This window comes from Ursus arctos, unplaced genomic scaffold (genome assembly GCF_023065955.2).
Source record: "Ursus arctos isolate Adak ecotype North America unplaced genomic scaffold, UrsArc2.0 scaffold_27, whole genome shotgun sequence".
In the NCBI taxonomy this organism is placed as follows: domain Eukaryota; kingdom Metazoa; phylum Chordata; class Mammalia; order Carnivora; family Ursidae; genus Ursus; species Ursus arctos.
Genome location: NW_026622952.1, coordinates 29,327,994 through 29,348,338, shown reverse-complemented (window position 1 = coordinate 29,348,338; position 20,345 = coordinate 29,327,994). Strand labels below are relative to the sequence as shown.

Genomic DNA, 20,345 nt, shown 5'->3' with positions numbered 1-20,345 from the left:
GTGTGTGTGTGTGTGTGTGTGTGTGTGTGTGTGTGTGTGTGTGTTTAAGTTTCCTGTTTGGTGTTTGCTGAGTTTCCTAAATCTGCCAATTCATTTCTTTCAACATATTTTTGAAGGTTTCAGATACTATTTCTTCAAATAATTTTTCTGCCCTAGTAGCTTTCTCTTTTCTTTCTGAGACTCCAATAACACATACATGACTTTTTGATATTGCCCCACAGATTCCTAAAGCTCTGTTCATTTTTTTCAATTTTTTTCTCTCTGTTCATTAGATTGGAAAATTTGTTCTTTTCTTCAAGTTTACTGACTCCTTCCTTTGTCATCTCCTATTTTGCTCTTGATTCCATCCTAAGTTTAAAAAATTTCAGATACTGAAATTTTTTTCAATTCTAAATTTTTAAAAATTTTAGTAAATTTTATAAATTTTTGAAAATATTTTCCATTTCTGAGAACTAACTATCTCCCAGTCATTTTAAGTTGAGCATATTTGTATGTCTCCAGGCAGAGCACAGCTACAACTTCTACTTTATAATATTTCTTGGATTAATTCCAACTTTGGGGTCGTCCTGAGTTTGGCATCAGTTAATTGCCTTTCCCTTGAAAAGTGATCACATTTTCTGGCTCTTGTATGTGAAATAATTTTTTACATGGAACCCTGGACATTTTAATGCTACATTGAGTGGACAATGGTTTCTGTCATACTTATTTGGAAAATGTTGATAGTTTTTCAATTTTTTTAATTATTATTTTGTGCAAGCAAGCAACTCACTTTTGTTTGGATTGCAAACTATAAATTCCATCCTGCCCTTTGCACATCGTTGTTGTAGTATTAGTTCAGCTCTCAAAGCCTTTACTATGCTTATCTGCATTTGTATTGGACACACACAACTTGCACAACTTGTGAGCCTGAGACTTTGGCGGTTTATATACAGAACTATGGAGTCCTCTTCTCTGACTCTATCTGTTGGAGGATTCTCTCTCTACCTGCATCTACTCTTTTTCTGGTGCCAGAAAAATAGGAGCAAAGTAAAGACAGAGGGAAAATGGAAAATCCAGATCACAAAGTTGCTTCTCTAAGCTTTGAGTCCCCTCCACAATCTACCTGTTATGTTTAATGTTCAGAGTGCTCAGGTGGTTGTGTTTTGTCTTTTGTTTAGAATTTTGCTTGTATGCAGCAGAAGGAATGGGTTGAAGTGACCTAACACTTCATGGTATAACCAGAAATTCCATATATATAGTATTTTGCAATGACCAATTTGATTGTCATTGTTATTTTGGCACTCACATATATTTCATGGTCTTAAAAAAGTTAAATATTTGTCTTTATTACCAAGTCAATTAAGAAATACTTCCACTATCCCATTAATTAATTTCACACTATTTTTGAAACTGAATTCTTTTTCCTTGATTTGAAATTTTTTTGCACAGTGCTCCACTGTCACTCATTAACTTTTGATGTAGGGGTGATTTAGCTAGGTGAGGTATTTAGAGGAGACAGGTAGTGTAGACTGCTCTTTAAATTGCTCACTGGCTGTATGAGCCTTGCTGAAATTTCTTTCTTAGAAAAAAAAAAAAAAAGAATGGTTTCTATGACAGTTTCAAGTAAATTTCTCCTAGACTCTCATTTAGCAATTCTGAGATGGGATCTTTGTCACTCTGAGTATAAGGAATACACACTATGCTGAGACTCCAGAGTTCTTCCCTCACATCTTGGCTCTGCCCTCATGTCTTGGCTGGCTGAGGAGAATTGTGCCCTCAGTTGCATTTTGTGATTAGTATTCTCCTTCTTTCTCCTCCACATTCTCACTTTTGGCTCTTTTGCTTCCTGGGATTAGGCAAGTACTCTGGCAGCTTCAAAAGCAAGTGTCAATGTAGGGTAGGAGGACATCTTTCCAGATTTCTGGATGATACAGATGGCAGAGAGCATGTTGGAGCCGTATAAGGAGCTGCTGGTCAGACACTATTTTCAAACAGAAAGTAGATTTTTTTTTTCCATGAAGAGCATGAATCTCAAGGAGAGAAAACTAGATTTGTTGGAGGAAGAAATCAAGAGATGCTAATATTTGACAACTTTTAGAACCCAGAGTGAGATCTATTGTTTTCCTATTTGGCACAGAAATTGAGGAGAATAATACAGAAGGGACTCACTGAAGCCGTATTTAATATATCACATACTGTAAAAAAGGGGGATTTTCTTCATGTTTTGATGATGTTTTCTATAAACTCAATGCTTAATGGCAAACTAGCCAGGATAATAAGAGAGGTTATGAAATATTTAACAGTTTAAGCCAGTAATTTCTGGCTTCTGCTGAAGATAAACTTTTTTTGCTAGGATGCAACTTCACTTTGCCATATTTTGAAAAGAAAGGAAAATTAACCAGTGCAAAAAAGTAAGGCAATTAATGTCAGGACATTTATTCTAAAGCAGATTAAGAAACAAAGCTCCAGCTTTTTAAATTAATGGCAGTTATTATAAATCAATGACCTATTGTCTATGGACAAGAGATCACAAGGTTCCTGGGGAGTAACTGTGCAAGAAAGCAGAGGTGATGCTAATGTTACTATTTATGCCATTATAATTAGATATTAGCCAGTGAGCTCTTCCATTAAGCTCATTTATAACTGTGAAAGTACAGAGTGGAATGTTTGCATTAAAAAAATTATGAAGAAGATTCAGAAGTGTTCTCTATATCTCCCATTACATGAAGGTACAAATGTATGTATCAGAATGACATTTAAAACGGAAATATAGAAAGGAATGCAGTATAGATGTTACAATAATAAAAGTTTATCAGTAAACATGTCTTAGTATTTTCTAATTTAGCAAAAATGAGTATAAGAATAGAAAGAAAGCATGCAGAAAAGGAAATATAAAATTCATTTCTTTACTTTTAGCAAAAGATCAAGTGATCTTGTAACCATACTACAGGTATACTTTGGGGATATTGAGGGTTTGGTTCCAAACGCCTGCAATAAAGTAAATATCGTAATAAAGTGAATCAAATGAAATTTTTGGTTTCCTAGTGCACATAAAAGTTATGTTTACACTCTACTGTATCCTACTAAGTGCGCACTAGCATTATGTCTAAAATAACCACTGTACATACTTCAACTAAAAATACTCTATTGCTAAAAAATGCTGACCATCATCTGAGCTTTCAGAGAGTTGTAATACTAATCACAGATCACCTTAAGAAATGTGATAATAGGGGCACCTGGGTGGCTCAGTCCTTAAGCGTCTGCCTTCGGCTCAGGTCATGATCCCAAGGTCCTGGGATTGAGCCCCGCATCGGGCTCCTTGCTCTGCTGGGAGCCTGTGACTTCCTCTCCCACTCCCCCTGCTTGTGTTCCCTCTCTCTTTGGCTGTCTCTCTCTCTGTCAGATAAATTAATGAAATCTTTAAAAAAAAGAAAAAAAATGTGATAATAATAAAAAAGTTTGAAATATTCTGAGAATTACCAAAGTGTGACACAGAGGCAGGAAGTGAGCAAGTGGTTTTGGAAACAGTGCTTATAGTCTTGTTTTATGCAGCATTGCCATAAACATTTGTAAAACAAATGCAATAAAGCAAAGCACAACAAAATGAGGTATGCCTATAATAACATTTCCAGTCTCTACTCTTGCCAGAGCCACAGAATTTAATTCTTTCCCTTCTAATCAAGGACTTGTTTCCTTGGAAACCTCTGGAAATGCTTCTGCCTTCCTCATAGATCTTTTGAGGTCAACTAGCAGATTAACTACAAAATACTCCCTATTAAATACAATCTTTCTGTTACATTTGTTGTCACAATGCTGTCAAGAGATACGTGCAATCATTTTTCCAAATTTTATCCAAATAAATGAGATTTTAGTAGTGATTTTTTTAAAATGAGTATAAAAATAATCATTTAAGATTATTTAAAAAATCCTACTATCCACTAAGCATTTGCTATTAGTGGGAGTATGATGCTAAGTATTTTGTATATATATTTAGGGGCTCACGGCTCTATTTCTACTAATTGTATGACCCTGGACAACACTATTTAAACTCAATTTTCTCATAGATAAAATTGATATAACAAAAAATTGTCTACTTGGTACACATGTTGAAATGATTCATGAAGGGGCGCCTGGGTGGCTCAGTCGTTAAGCATCTGCCTTCGGCTCAGGGCGTGATCCCAGGGTTCTGGAATCGAGCCCCACATCAGGCTCCTCCACTGGGAGCCTGCTTCTTCCTCTCCCACTCCCCCTGCTTGTGTTCCCTCTTTCACTGGCTGTCTCTCTCTCTCTGTCAAGTAAGTAAATAAAATCTTTTTTTAAAAAAAAGAAGTGATTCATGAAGATAATTAATTTCATGCATCTGCCAAAGTACCTAGAATATATTATGTGTTGAATATTACTTATTAATTGTTAATAATTATATGCCAAGACAAGGTGATTCTTCTTTTATTTTCAGAATTATTTTATGTATTGATGATTACTTTGTAGAGTTTTTTTAAGCTACTGTACACTCTATCTAGAAGTTTATGAGAGTGTCTTTTTCTGTACAATATACCATTGCAGGGTATGAGAATTGAAAAAATTCTTCGGTAAGCTCTAAACCAAGTCAAACATCGAGAATGAATTCTCCCTCGCAACCATGTTCTGCATATCCAAATAGCAGAAATATTTGGAAATTATTAGAATTCTCAGATTCTAGATTTCACATACTCTGTGTTATATTAAGTATACTCTTCTTTATTCAACAGCTTAGAGAAAAATGCAACTTTGACTTTATTTGCTACTCTATCTTTATTTTGAAGGTAGTAATAAGATATCAGCAACAAACATAAATAAAAAATAGGAGAAAGCACAATGATATAATATTTCACATATTCTCATTTTAAGACTGACTATATTCTATCTCTGTTTTGGTGATGGTAATAATATATCAGTAACAAACACATATAAAATAGGAGAAAGCACAATGATATATTTCACGTATTTTCATTTTAAAACTTGACTAAGACATCCTAAGACATTCGTATTATTTCTATCTTTTTTACAACATAAAGCAAAATGAGAATTGTAAATATTTTACTGCAAGACATCGAGCTTCTTCTGGTTTTTTCACATTTTGTTATTCTAATACTTAAACGTTGTAGCCAACTGAATATTATTTCATTTTGAGGACCCATTGCAACTCTAATTATGCTGAATCCTTGTGACAAATGACGTGGAGCATCTTTCCATGTACTTAGTTGACATTCATATGTCTTTTGTGAACTATCTGTCAAGTCATTTGTCCATTTTTAAAAATTGGGTTGTTTGTTTTCTTATGACTGACATTTGAAAGTTATTTATATCTTTCGGATGCAACTCTTTGGTTAGGTGTGTGATCTGCAATGATTTTCTCTCAGGCTATTGCTTGTATTTTCATTCTCTTAATGTCTTTTGCAGAACAGAAGTTTTTGATTTTGATGGGTCCAAGTTTAAAATATATTCTATATCCTTGCTGTCTGTTTACCTTTTGTATCAATTACTGAGAAAGAAGTGTTAAAGTCACCAAATGTCATTGTGGATATTTCTGTTTTTCTTTTCCGTTCAAGCAGATTTTGCTTTATGTATTTTGAAGCTTTATGTTTATGAAGTTTGAAGTTATGTATTTTTCAGATAAAGACACATTTTAAATTGTTGTATACTATTGACAGATTGACCTTTTTATCGTTTTTTAATTCTGGTAATTTTCCTTGCTCTGAAGTCACATTGTTATTTGATATTAACACAAATATCCTCACTTCCTTTTGGTTACCGTTTGCGTGGTATGTCATTTTCTATCTTTTTACTTTTTTTTTAAAAAAGATTTTATTTATTTATTTGACAAAGAGAAAGAGAGAGAGAAAGAGCAGCAGAAGGAGAGGGAGAAGCAGACTCCCTGCGGAGCAGGGTTCAATCCCAGGACCCTGGGATCATGATCTGAGCCAAAGGCAGATGCTTAACCGACTGAGCCACCCAGGCACCCTCTGTCTTTTTTACTTTTAATCTACAATTAAAGAGAATCAGGGCTGGAAAGTAGTTTAAGTGGTAAAAGCAGATTTTTACTCAGGAACTATTGCTATAGAGGAAAAGAGACCTAGTTCAGAACTGGGCTCAATTCTGAATACACCATGGAGAAATGGAGATTTATAGCCAAGAAGCAAGTTGGGGGTCAGTGGATAGAAAATTACTAAGAAGAAACCTCAGTGATAAGGGAGGATTCTGGTTAAAAGGACTCAACAGATTCTTGCCGCAGGCAGGCCAGAGTAGTGAGATATCACATAGGGGATGGTGAGGGAGAAGGAATTCAATTAGACATTGGGGGTGATCAGATGTCGAGGGTGGGGTCCAATTTTATTTTTCTGAATGAAGTTAATCAGTTTTCCCAGAACCATGTATTGAAGAGACTATCCTTTCCTTGTTGTATATTCTTGGCTTCTGTGTCAAAAACTAGCTGGTCATATATGTGAGGGTTCGCTCTAGATTCTGTTCTATTGGTCTTTGTGTCAATTTTTATACCAGTACCATACTGTTTTCATTATGACAGCTTTGTAGTATAGAACACTTCACGAATTTGCATGTCATCCTTGTGCAGGGACCATGCTAATCTTCCCTGTATCATTCCAATTTAAATATGTACTGCCAAAACGAGCACATTATACATTTGTGGTATAGGTTAAATCAGGAAGTGTGATGCCTTCAGCTTTGTTCTTCCTCGGGATTGCTTTGGCTATTCAGAGTCTCTGGTGATTCTACATATATTTTAGGATTATTTTTTCTAGTTCTATGAGAAATGATATGGTAATTTTGATAGGGGTTGCACTGAATGTATAGATGACTTTGGGTAATATGGACATTTTAATAATATTAATTCTTTCTATCCATGAATATAGAATACCTTTCCATTTGTTTGTGTCACTTTTGATTTTTTTCATCAAAGTCTTAAAGTTTTCAGTGTAAAGATCTTTCATCTTCTTGGCTATATTTAGCCCTAAGTATTGTATTGTTTTTAATGCTATTGTGAACAAGAAAGTTTTCTTTAATTCTTTTTCAGAATATTCTGTTGTTAGTGTGTAAAAATGCAACTGATTTCATTATGTTGATTTTGTATCCTTCAGCTTTACTGAATTGGTCAGTTATACCTAATAGATTTTTGGTGGAGTCTTTAGGATTTTTTATATGTAAAATCATATCATCTGCAAAGACAATTTGATTTCTTTTTGCTTTAGGTACATTTTATTTCTTTTTCTTGCCTGATTTGCCTAGCCAGGACTTCTAGGACTATGTTGAATAGGAGTAATGAGAATGGGTACACTTCTCTTGTTCCTGATCTTAGAAGAAAATCTTTCTACCTTCCACCGCTGAGTATGATATTAGCTGTGGGCTTATCAATTATGGCCGTTGTTATGTTGAGGTATGTTCCTTCTATTCCCATTTTGTGGAGGGCTTTTATTCTAAGAGGATGTTGTATTTTGTCAAATGCTTTTTCTGCTTCTATTGAGATGTTCATATGATTATCTTTCATTTATTAATGAGGTGTGTGACATTTATTGATTTGCATATATTGAACTATTCTTATGTCCCAGGGATAAATCCCTCTTTGTGTATGATCCTTTCAATGTGTTGTTGAATGCTTTTTGCTAGTATTTTGTTGAGTTTTTGCTTCTATCTCTTCATCAGGGATATTGGTTTGTTTTCCTTTCTTGTAGTGTCCTTATCTGGTTTGGTATCAGAGTAATGCTGGCCTCATGAAATGAGTTTGGGATGTTTGTTCCTCTTCAATTTTTTGGAGGAGTCTGGGAAGGGTTCGTACTAATTGTTCTTTAAATATTTGGGTGAATTTTCCAGTGAAATAATCTGGTCCTGGGTTTTTTTCTTTTGTGTGGTTTTGGATTAATGATTCAAACTCCGTACTCACTATTGATCTGTTCATATTTTCTATTTCTTCATGATTCTGTCTTAGCCAGTTCTTCTAGATTATCCAAATGTTGGAGCACAACTGTTTATATTAGTCTTTTATACACTTTGAATATCTATGGTATCAGTGGTAATGTCTTCTCTTTCATTTTTTATTTTATTTATGAATCTTCTTTATTTTTTTTCTTATGCTAGCTAAAGACTCGTCTATTTTATCTTTTTGAAAAGCTAGCTCTTAGTTTTGTTGATCTTTTCTACTGTCTTTCTAGTGTCTATTTCATTTATTTCTGTTCTGATCTTTGTTATTTCCCTCATTCTGTTAACTTTGGGCTTAGTCTCTTCTTTTTCTAATTCTTTGAGGTATAAAGTTAGATTGTTCCTTTGAGATCTTTTTATTTTCTTAATATATGCTTTTATCTCTATAAACCTCCCTCTCAGAACTGCTTTTGTAGCATCTCATAGGTTTTGATGTTTAGTGTTTCCATTTTTATTTGTTTTGAGATATTTTTTATTCCCTTTTGATTTCTTCTTTGACTTATTGGTTGTTCAGCAGTATGCTGTTTAATTTCCACATATTTGGTTAGACAAGTCAGAAATTTAAGTAAACAATTATAATTCAGTAATCTAATGCTAAAATAAATGAACAAACTAACCTCTCAGGGAATACAAAGGAAGGCATGATTATTTGTAAAGAAGGGATATAGGGGTGAGTACAAAAGTAGTGGTATTTGAGTTTGTGACAGTATATAGAAGGGAAGAGGGACATTGTAGGCAGATATTCCTGTAGATTCAGTCTTTCCTTTTTATTATGGCTCTTGCTGATGTAAATCATTACTTCTTTATGGAATCAATTATCCTCTCACATGATATAAAAAAGTAAACAATTATGGGAATACATAATATGGGAAAATGACAGACATGTGTCAAAGCCTTGCATGCCAATATTTAAAATATTCATCCTTAGTTTTCTGAAGAGAATACAGTTGTTTTGGGTGTCAAGGATATTCTCTAGGTGGAAGTGTCAGTTACGAATGTGATTTTAATGTCCTCACAAGCAGCTGATAATGTAAGCTGCTTGACCATTTCCTAGTTTTATACCAGCAAGTATAAACAAATATGGTGATTATATAAATATAATAAATAAGTTATAAATAATTGTGTTTCACAGATGTTTCTATTCTAAGATATGTGTATTAGTGACTTTTTAGAAAAAGATTCGTATGTTTAAAACTCTTCTGAAGCTCCAGATAAACCAGATTTATAAAGGTAATGTTTTTGGAGTCTGTTATTTTCAAAATCTCCTTTTACTAAATTGAAGATTTGTTAGTCACCTGTCTTGTTAAAACCTATTGTAACTGAAAAAAATATTATTGAGGGCTTCGTTTTGTACTATATTTATAAAATGATTAGAATATTAAGTGCTACAGGTTGAACTTAGATAAACAATTGTCTGCTAAAAACCAAATTTAATCAAGAAGGAATTAAAAAAAAATCATAGATCCTTTTAAAAAATAGTCCCATAATAGCACAATTCAACCATGAATTACCTGTCTCATCCCTTTCTGAGGCAAGTTTTACAGATAATCCAGCTGTTCTCTTTACGATCACAAAAATGTTAGCTGAGTTCTAAAGATGAGAAGAGGCCTATGAGAAACATTTGTTGAAGCCTTCACTGTGTGATCTTGCATGGCGAGAAAAAGCATCTTTTATATCTTCTGGGTTCTCAGACTTCTGTCTGGATTCTGCACGTTACACTATGCTAGCATTTTAGTCCCTGAAAGAAACTTTTTCCTATTTAACATAGTAGGAATATTCCTTTATTATTCAAGATAATGTTTGCTACCATAATACTTGAACTGCAAATTCTCAGTAATTTAAAGCAAGAGAAGCATACTTCATGTGGATGTGAAATCCAAACAGGTCTTCACAATGGCATGAAACTCCCTCCAAGCACTGATTCCGGGATCCTGGCTTCCCTCATCTTGCAGCTCTGCCATGTTCAACACGTGGCTTTGTGGGCTACCATGCTGATCTGCATCATGGGAAGGACAAGGGCGTGGAGAACCACAAGGGAGGAGTTTTTAAAGGACTAGTTCTAGAAGCAATGCACATCAGTTTCTCCAGCATTCAGTTGGCTGGGACTCAGTAATATTGTCTCAGTAACAAGCTGTGTCCTCAGGGGGAAAAAAGTGAAAATGGATTTCGTGAGCAGTTTGCCAGTGTCCTCCATAGCTTCCTTCTATATTCTTTCCTTTGCTAGTGGTCTTAAATATTTCTGCTCCTGTCCAATCTAAACTATCTAGAAAATCTCCATGTTCCTATCTATTCTTTAGCTTGTTTTCTTAAGTGTCTGTTTAAATGTCCTTTAGTTTTATTGAAAGTAATGAATTGAAACAACTTGAACTGCGAAGGATTTCTCATTGAAAATCATTTCCCTTCTTAACACCTACTTATATTTTGAGTAAGATTCAGAATAAATGAGAGACTCACTTAGTCACTCATTCATTGATTCAGTAAATCTTTTGCGATCACAAGTGCCTACTCTGCACCATGAATTCTGGGAAACTGAGACACATTGTGAATAAGAGAGATAAAGACCCCTTCCACGTGGAGCTTCTGCTTCACTGGAGGGGATGAAAAATAGATTAAAAAAAAAAAAGAAACACAGACCTAATGAATGAGATATTTATAAGGTAGAAAAGTAAATGATAAGTGAAATGGAAAAAGCAAAAAAAAGTAGAGCAGGGTATGAGAGTGGATCAAGAAGGTGGAGTTGGAGGGAGGATGGCTGCACTTTTACATAGGGTGGTAAACCTTACTGAGTATGTGATGTTTGAATAGCTCCTTAGGGGAAAGGCTTCCTAGGAAGAAAGTCTCAAGGAGACAGAACAGCCTAAGCCAAGACCCTGAGGCGCGAGCATGTGTGGCATGTTGGACACAAAACCAGAGAGGCAGTGTGGCTGGGGTGAGGAGAGAGAGTTAGTAAGAGAAGAGGTCAGAGAGTCGATGGTGCAGAGTTTGAAGCACGCACATTTCGAAAGAGGTTGAGAAGTATAAATGTAAATTATTTCCTTAAAAGTGTACCTTTATGTTAAAAGAACATTAAAAGAACATTATGTACTACAGAAATGATTTGAATGAAATTGAGTAATATTTTTAATGATATCATGCATACATGTGGTGTATGTTGCAAGTAACCAATATTTTCGTGCATTTTTCAGTTACTTCTTTTGATAGATGCATGATGTTTTCAGGGAAAATGACTATTGTTTACAATCTTTTTGAATGTTCTCTTCAGAGTTAATGAACAGAGCTTGAGATCGAGGGCCTGCAAGTTTGGTCCTAGTTTTCATGTCCTACCCTAGACTTCCATGCCCCCTGTGCTTGTACCTCAGGAGGTCTCTCTGCAGTCCTGACCTTCCCTCAGTGGTAGACACCCTCTGTCTAGAACCTAGTGTAAGACCCTAAGTGTCAGTACACCTGAAACTAGTATAACACTGTATGTTAACTAATGGGAAAACAAAACAAAACAAAGATTCTTAAGCGCCTATAGGGTTTCCTGATGAGGACAGTGAATCTAGGAGAAGATTATCCATATACATACCTATGAATTGAAAGGTACTGTTCTCAGAAAGTCTCCTCTTAACTCAGATCTGTTTCTATGCTGTCTGTCTAGCCATCAATCCCCATTGCTCCTAAGTGGAGAGAGGGGCGGAGGGAAGGATGGTGGGAGAAGATTAAGAGTCAATCAACTTTCACTTCTCTCATCTCCCCTCTGTTCACAGCAGTGCTAAGTGTGACTACAGATGTTTCCAGAGTTCTTACAGAGCTCTGCGCAGACTGGTAAAAAATTAAATAAACATAGAATAGTTTGAACCAGAAAATTCCAAAGTTAGATACTCCTCTAGAAATGACAAGTTTGGTTTAGTAGGTCCAAAATAGAATTCCTTAATAGATATATTTTAAATCTTAGAATATTTTCCATGTGAACAAATAAATCTTTAATTCTTACATATAAGATCCATAAGAGACAACTGAACTGGGATTTGGTCACAAAACTCACTATATAGAGAAAAACTAGTAAGTTGGGGAGAATTAGTGGTATAAAGGTCAGGGAAATTATACTGGCGTTTTGATTATCTGTATTTCTTTTCTTCATTAATCAGGTAACTAAGTACTTGGCAATTTGAATGTAGAAACAGATTCCTATTCATGGTATCTCCAATATTTCTTTGTCTTGGACAGAGCAAACTGTTTTGTGAATTTAAACGTCCAGTGAATAAGCTATTTAAAGTCCAGCCTATTTTATTTTTTTTTGTTTGGGGAGTCTGAAATAGGAAGAATAGATATGCTTTTACGTTATAAAGCACTGTTGTTGGTTTTTCTTTTTTTTACCATATTGTGTACATAATTTTCCTGTGTTTATATTTTTCAAGTCTATTTATTTATTTATTTATTTATTTATTTATTTAAGTGATCTCTGCACCCAACCTGGGGCTCGAACTCATGACTCTGAGATTAAGAGTCACATATTCTTCCAGATGAGCCAGTCAGGCATGCCTATAATTTTCCTCTGTTTAATTCAGCCCTCTTTTTGACAGAGGTGTATTCTTTTGAATGTGCTGATTAACAAAATAAATTTCCACAAAGTATTACACTCTGATCTGTCCTCATTTGTTTTTATTAAGGTGGTGTGTGGTTTCCCATTCTTCTGCATTTTTCCTTTATGACGGAATCCATTTTCATAATTACTTAACTCAATTATCATTGTTGAAAGATTTGTACCCATTCGGGTAAGATATATTTTCAACGTTTTTTTTCCCCTCAAATGTAGTAATATTTCACATTAGTCAAATTACCTGCAATTACTTCACATTACCTTCAATATTTAGGGGCAAAGAGATTTCCAAAGCAATCCTAAAGACAATACATCATTCCAAAAATTTAAAATTAATCCCATTTATCTTTCATGACAGGACAGTTGTGGAAAAAAACATAAAGAGTGAAGAGTGTTTTGAGATGATTGCATTAGAACTTGCCATCATTAGTAAAGTTGTAGATATGATGAATGATGTATGGACTCCTGTTCAGTGCAACTGCCATCGTACCCCCAAAGGGTAGTAGTTTCAGTGGACTACTGACAACTAAAAAAAAAAAAAAAAAAGCCATATAAAAAAGTTTAGGAGGGCTTTAATTTTAGAGCTTTAATTTTTAGGGAATTTGATTTTGTTTTTGATAGAGAGTTAAGAACTAATTGTGGAGCTGGTTCTTGTGAAGTAATATTTTGACATGTTAGAGTGATAACTAATAATTTATATATTATTTTCTTCCCTTGGCCACTAGCTTGACTGTTTTGGATGCTGGAATGCTAAGTGTACCTTTCAAATAAGATAAATTTTTGATTAGCTTCATTATTTGGATAACACTTTTACTTTATATTTCCTCAGTGTTAGTGAACTATATTTTCTCTACAGGCCATGTTAATTTGTATTAATTTGTATATATGTTGTGTATACACATGTGTGTTCATACATTATTAGTGGTTAATTTACATGTATATAGGGTATAGACAATGACAAAATTTAATGTTAAAGTTTTTTATGCTATTCAAGTCTATTTAAATGATACAGTTCCTTTTATTTATTTATTTAAAAGTGTCAGTGCAATTTTATGGGGGAAGGAAAGTTTTTTTCAACAAGCAGTGCTGGAACAACTGGATAGCCCACATTGCAAAAATGTACTTTGATCTCCTTTTTCAAGTTACACACACACACACAAACACAATGATGACTGATAAAATATAGATCTAAATGTAAAAGCTAAAATCACAATGCTTCTTAAAAAATATGCGACTATATTTATGAACTTGCGTTCAGAATTTTTTTTTTAATGTTAGCTGGTTAACATACCCTGCAATATTGGTTTCAGGAGTAGAATTCAGTGATTCATCAATGACATACAACACCCAACGCTTATCACAACAAGCGCTCTCCTTAAACCTACCAACTATCTAGCCCCACCCCCACCTCCCCTCTATCAACCCTCAGGTTATTCTCTATAGTTAAGAGTCTCTTATAGTTTGTTCCCCTCTCTCCTTTTTTTCTTTTTTTAATTTTTTTTAAAAGATTTTATTTATTTATTCGACAGAGATAGAGACAGCCAGCGAGAGAGGGAACACAAGCAGGGGGAGTGGGAGAGGAAGAAGCAGGCTCATAGCAGAGGAGCCTGATGTGGGGCTCGATCCCAGATCGCCAGGATCACACCCTGAGCCGAAGGCAGATGCTTAACTGCCGTGCCACCCAGGCGCCCCTCTCTCCTTTTTTTCTTAACCCCCTTCCCATGTGTTTATCTGTTTTCTAAATTCCATTTATGAGTGAGATCATATTTGCATTTGTCTTTCTCTGATTGGCTTATTTCACTTAGCATAATATACTCTAGTTCATCCACGTCATTACAAATGGCAAGATTTCATTTTTTGATGAAATCAAAAATTTCATTGCATATACATATACCTCTTCTTTATCCATCTGTCAATGGACATTTGGGCTTTCTCCATAGTTAAGCTATTGTTGATAATGCTGCTACAAAAATTGGGATGCATGTACCCCTTTGAATCTGTATTTTTGTATCCTTTGGGTACATACCTACTAGGGCAATTGCTGGATCATAGGGTAGTTCTATTTTTAGATACAGTTCCTTTTAAATGCTTTTATGGAGGCAATATTAAAAAGGAGCCAGTGGCTTAGTACTGTTAGAGAAATTGGTCCAAACTGTTCTGTATTAACTGAAACACTAGAAAAATACATGTTCTATGCTGGAAGAGAGAAAAAGAATTAAAAGTTGGTGGTGGGGGGAAGCTTACATTCAGAGGAGCAAAGCAGCAAGAAGGAAGGTAAATTGTGCAGAAGAAGCAGTCCAGGGAGAAGTGGGATCATTGTGCAGGATACTGAAGCATGCATAATAATCAACAGCTGAGAACATAGTGAGCATGTATGCATTCCACTCTGAGATAAAGTTCAACAAGAAGTTGCCACTGTGAGCCCTCTTTCTGGATTCATTTATAAATTTAAAAAAAAAATTTTATTTATTTTTGTGAGAGAGAGAGAGAGAGGGATAGAGAGAGAATGAGCAGGGAGGGGGCAGAGGCAGAAGCCGACTCCCCGCTGAGCAGGGAGACCGATGAGGGGCTCAATCCCAGAACCCTGGGATCATGACCTGAGCCAAAGGCAGATGCTTACCCAACTGAGCCACCGAGGTGCCCTCATCTATAAATTTTTTATTTTGAAGTTATTATAGATTTACAGGAAGATGCAAGGATAGTACAGAGAAGGTATACTTTCTCCCAGTGGGCACACTTTCAGGAACTGGTGTAGTGTAAAAACCAGGGGTGGATATTTGCACAATGCGTGTGTAGTTTTGTTCCACTGGGCTGATTTGTGTAACCACCACCTCAGTAAAGATACACAACTATTCCATCACAAAGATCTCTCTTGTGTTACCCTTCAGAGTCACGCTTAACCCCTTTCCTGCTCCCACCACAAGCCCTAACCCCTAGCAAATACGAGATGATTTTGCCATATCGATAATTTTGTCATTCTGCAAATGTTACATAAATTGAAATATACAACACATGATATTTTACGATTGGCTTTTATTTTTCACTCAGCATAATGCCCTTGAGATCCGGACAGTGTTGCACGTATCAGTACTCCATCCCTGTTACTGCTAATAGTATTCCGTGGTATGGATTACCACAGTGCATGTAATCATTCACCTGTCATCAAGTATTTTTGATGATTCTGTTTTGACTATTACAGATTAAAGCTGCTGTGAACACTTGTGTAGAGGTTTGTACTTGGGTGTAGATTTTTATTTCTCTGGAATATGTGTCAAGTACTGTGACTGCTGCCTAGTATGTTCTGCATGCTTAGTGTTTTAAGGAACTGTCAGTTAATTTCTGAGTGGCTGAACCAGTTTGAATGAAGTATGGGAGGAATCTTACCTCCCTTTACAACCTTTTACTTTCCCCTACCCATAATATAAACGGCCTTAGTATTCCCCGCACGTTATTGAGAACCACATCAGACAGTGTTAGAATTTTTGTTTCAACCATCAAACATCAGTTAAAAACTCGAGGAAAAGAAACATCTATTGTGTTTTACCCACATTTTTACTCTATTATCTTTTTAAAATTCCTGATGCCCTGAGATTCCTTCTTTTATCATTTACTTTCTGTTTTAAGAAATTCTTTAGCTATTCTTTTAATTAATTAAATTACTAATAATTAATACCATATGATTTCACTCATATGTGGATTCTAGACAAAACAAAAGACTAAACAAGCAAAAAGCAGCATCAGGCCTATAAAAACAGAGGACAAAGTGATGGTTGCTGGATGGGAGGCGGGTGGGGGATGGGCAAATGGATGAAGGGGAGTGAAAGATAGAGGCTTCCAGTTATGGGATGATTAAGTCAAGAGAATAAAAGGCACAACATAAGGAATATAGTCAATGATACTGTAATAACGTTGTGTGGTGACAGATGGTAGCTACACATAGGGTGAGCGTAGTCTAACATATAGTGTAGTTGTATCACTATGCTGTACACCTGCAACTAATATAACACCGTGTGTCAACTGTACTGAAATTTAAAACTTTGTTAGAAGAGAAAAAAAAAGAAAAGAAAAATATCATGCAACTTCCTTCTTGCGTCCATGGTCAGATGGAGGAAATTCATCTGATGAGAAATCTGCTATCATTTCAATTGTTTTTATCCTTTGCATTCAGGTTTTCTTTTGGGTAGAGACAGGAGCAAGAAGTCATCCCAGAGAAAAACAGTAAAGGCCCTGGGAGAGTGACATGGAGAAAGAGGGGAGCAAATGTCAGGATCCATTTTGCACGGGTACATGGAAGTCAGCCTTGTATTACTGAGGACCTTAGTAAAATGCACATTAGAATGGTCAATGTGAGAGGTGCAAGACAGATTGCTAATACACTGACTTCTATCTACATTGGTCAAGGGCCGCCCCACAGCTCCTAATTCTCTCCTACTTTCATAATTACACATGCAAGCATGTCCCAGAGCAAACAGCAGGAGATACACGATAGGACCAAGGTGAAGAGGCTGTTTGCTGCAGTAATGACTGGAGTAAGGTACAGACTTAGACGATGTTGCTGGGCAGAAGATATCCCAGCCTGGACCATTTATTCATGAAGGGAAGCTATGGCTTCCAATTCCTCATGCTAACATGGCCACTGAGAATTTTCCCAAGGATTATAATGCTGTGACAATCATTCCTCAGGTCTCAGACAGTAGTACCATTCATTGCCTTGTCCTTTCAGGGAGGTTTTATCTTCAGATCAGGGCCTGCAAGAGGGCATCTGAGTTCAAGCACCCTGGGATCCTGTTACCCCTCCTCTCTGTCAGTCTCTGAGGATTCACTTCTTTTCTGGGTCAGGCCTCTTCCACATTCCTCACAGAGCTGAGACCTCATCCCATCCCCTTCTTGGACAACTTCAGCTTCCTTCTTGCGTGGATTCTTTTTGGTGGAAGACTGAAAAATCATTTTTGTGTTCCTCCAAGTTTTCTATAGCAGTGTCACCAAATGCTAAATTAATAACACTCTTAAAAGTTTGTTAAGGATTAATTGTTCCCTAGGAATATTGAGATTTAACTTGTTTTCAACTGTGTGGAGATAATACTTTGCTTTTGAAAATGTGCAGTTCATGCTGTAGGGATTATACTCGTGATTACTCATTTGGCAGGGATCTGGTCCTACCACATCAAGCAGGATCCAAATAAATCTATTGGCGAGTGATTGTCTCTTGAGGCCATTTTCAGGTTTGGAAAAGTGGTCAAAATATATAATGGATGAAATTATTAGATCATAGGGAGAGTGAACATTGGAATGTGTTATTTTTAGAGGTAACTTGGAAGCGCATCTATGACTGAATTCATGTGTCAGCCATCAATACCTCTTATCTTTCTATGGATTTATTTAGCCAAGAGAACATCTCCTACTTCTCCTTTCATTACCATTAGGATGACTGCACCATCTGATTTGTCAGGGACTGTCCTGGCTTCCAGTGCTCCCAGTGTCGCAATTCATAGTACTCCTTCACACTTAAAAACTATGTCCCGAATAGGACAGTCTTCCAAATCACCACCCTTAATTGTTGAATTCAGAGCCTTCTATTGGATTTTAAGTGTGTGTGTCTGAGTGTGTGAAAAGTCCAAGTTGTTTATAAAACAAAGTTCGAATGTAACATGTCTTTGAGAATTCTTCCGAATTCTTTCTGAGCTATGTTTTTTTTTACTTGGCAGGATTTTTCTGGCTCCCTAAAAGTTTTTATCAAACCAGGAGTCCAGATGGTCAGTTCGTTGGTTGCCCAGTGACAGGGGAGTCAAAGCTGGTTTCTGCATGACAACAATATGTCGAAACTTAACTAGGACAGGAAGCTTTCCCAAAAGATTGCGTGAACAGAATGTTACAGATTCTTGTACTCTCCAAAGATTACTTGTGAGCTGGGAGAGAATCCTGTTCCACTTAAATCTGATTTTCGCTATAATATCACTGTTGTACTTAGGCACAGGTCAGACTTGGTAATTTAAAAAAGAAATGACCACTTTTAGCCTAGTCTAAAATATTTATCTTCAAAGATAAAAGTTTGCTGATTTTTGTCTAATCAAGATCGTTGGCTCCCTGTTTAAAGGTATACTTGGAATCTTCCTTAGATGTTAATCAAGGTTTATAACCTAAATTTATTTTTGATGATAAAATTTATCCATATGATATAGAAAGAGATTAAATAGGAAACTTGGTAAATACAATCAGATGGGGTTTAGGGTAGAAATAAATGGACTAAAGTTGTTTGTTTTGAAATTTCTTAAACCCATTCTTTCCTTCTAATTATTAAGAAAAATATCTTTTTTTAGTGTCTTTCTTTTTTCTTTTTTTTCTTTTTTCTTTTCCTTCTTTCTTTCTTTTCTTTTCTTTTCTTTTCTTTTTTTTTGGCTTGTTAAGTTTCTATTTTAATTCCAATTAGTTAACATACAGTGTTACATTAGTTTCAGGTATAAGGAAAAATATTTCTAAAGTAACCAATAAAAATCCCCAATGGTTTTAAAAATCTAAGAAACATTTACATTGAAATTTTGAAGGAAGGTTAAGACAAGGACATTTGATGGTCTATGTGCTTAAATGTTTTGTATTTTTAGTCAGGACTTAACTGCAAAAGGAAATTTGCAATTTTATTTGAAATGTGGGCATTTTAAACAAATGTAAAACTCTTTGTTTTGGAGAGTGACCCAAATCCAAGCTAATTTAACCTTAGTTTTCATGATAAGTGAAATACATTTGAGTTGACTATTAAATTTCATTTGAAGCTCAGTACTGAAAGAAAGTGTATCATTTGCGTTGTGACATAGCAGCGAGCTGAGGTTTCTAGTAGTTACAAAATGTTTAGAATCCCCCATTTGTTTTCCAGAATTAAATCTACAGAACTACACAGGAATATTCTCACAAATTCTTTCTCCCTGAGGTACAGAGATTTCTTTTTTGGACTCATCTGATATTAGAACCTAAGATACGTTGGATACCATGGATTTTAACTCATGCCTGTGTTTGGAGAGGGAACTTGATGAACTCACATAAAAGAAAACATTTTACCCTGTTAAGTTTCCTGAGCTACTTTGGGGACTTGGAGAGCTGTCCATTTGGGAGAAATTCTGACATTTGGTTTCTGGAGCAATTAGTGCATTTTGGGCCATCTGTTTCCACAGAGAGTGTGCATGTTTCAGAGAGATAGCCGTGGGGGCAGAGGGTGGGTGAGAAAGAGAAAGGGAACGTCTAACCTCTGGTGCTCTCTGTGTCTTTCCACATAATGCAGTCCTGTTTGTGGGGGACATCACGTTCTTTCAAACTAACCTGTCAGGCACTGTAATCTTCCTTGCCGCTCCATGGATCACAGAATCTCATTGCCGCTTTCTAGAGGCTTCATTGTACCAATCTTTATAACAGTGCAAAGGAAACTGGGCAATTGGGGTAGGTCACAAGATGGAGAACTACTGTTTCTCTTAGTCTACGGCACAAAACGGTATTACTTCTATGCCACGGTTTTAAGATTTTAGAAAAATTACTCTTAATTTTTAAATTTCTGTCTCTCTCTTTCGGTCTTATCTTTCTCTCTCCCTCTCCCTCTCTCTCTCTCTCTCTTCCTTTCTGATACATACTAGAATCCAGAGGGAGAAGTTCCAGCCTGGGGACACAGCTATAGTAGTCCGTGACCACTGCCCTCCATATCTTTACTTTGTTCCTACGCGAAACTCCTAAAGCCTCATTCCTTCTTTAGGACGATGATCATAACTAATCATGCTCATTATGTGTCAAGAAAGCTTTAAGTCATTTTAGGTTAATAGGCACATTTTACTGTCAC

The 20,345-nt window shown here is 35.8% G+C and overlaps 1 protein-coding gene and 1 non-coding gene across 2 annotated transcripts in view; both read right to left on the bottom strand.

Moving 5' to 3' along the window:
• Positions 1-20,345, bottom strand: part of NEIL3 (nei like DNA glycosylase 3) — a 478,812-nt gene that overhangs the window by 160,950 nt on the left and 297,517 nt on the right. The window lies entirely within an intron of this gene.
• On the bottom strand, positions 6,545-6,649 carry LOC113262298 (U6 spliceosomal RNA). Its single transcript, XR_003318746.1, has one exon. It is a non-coding gene; the product is annotated as a U6 spliceosomal RNA (small nuclear RNA).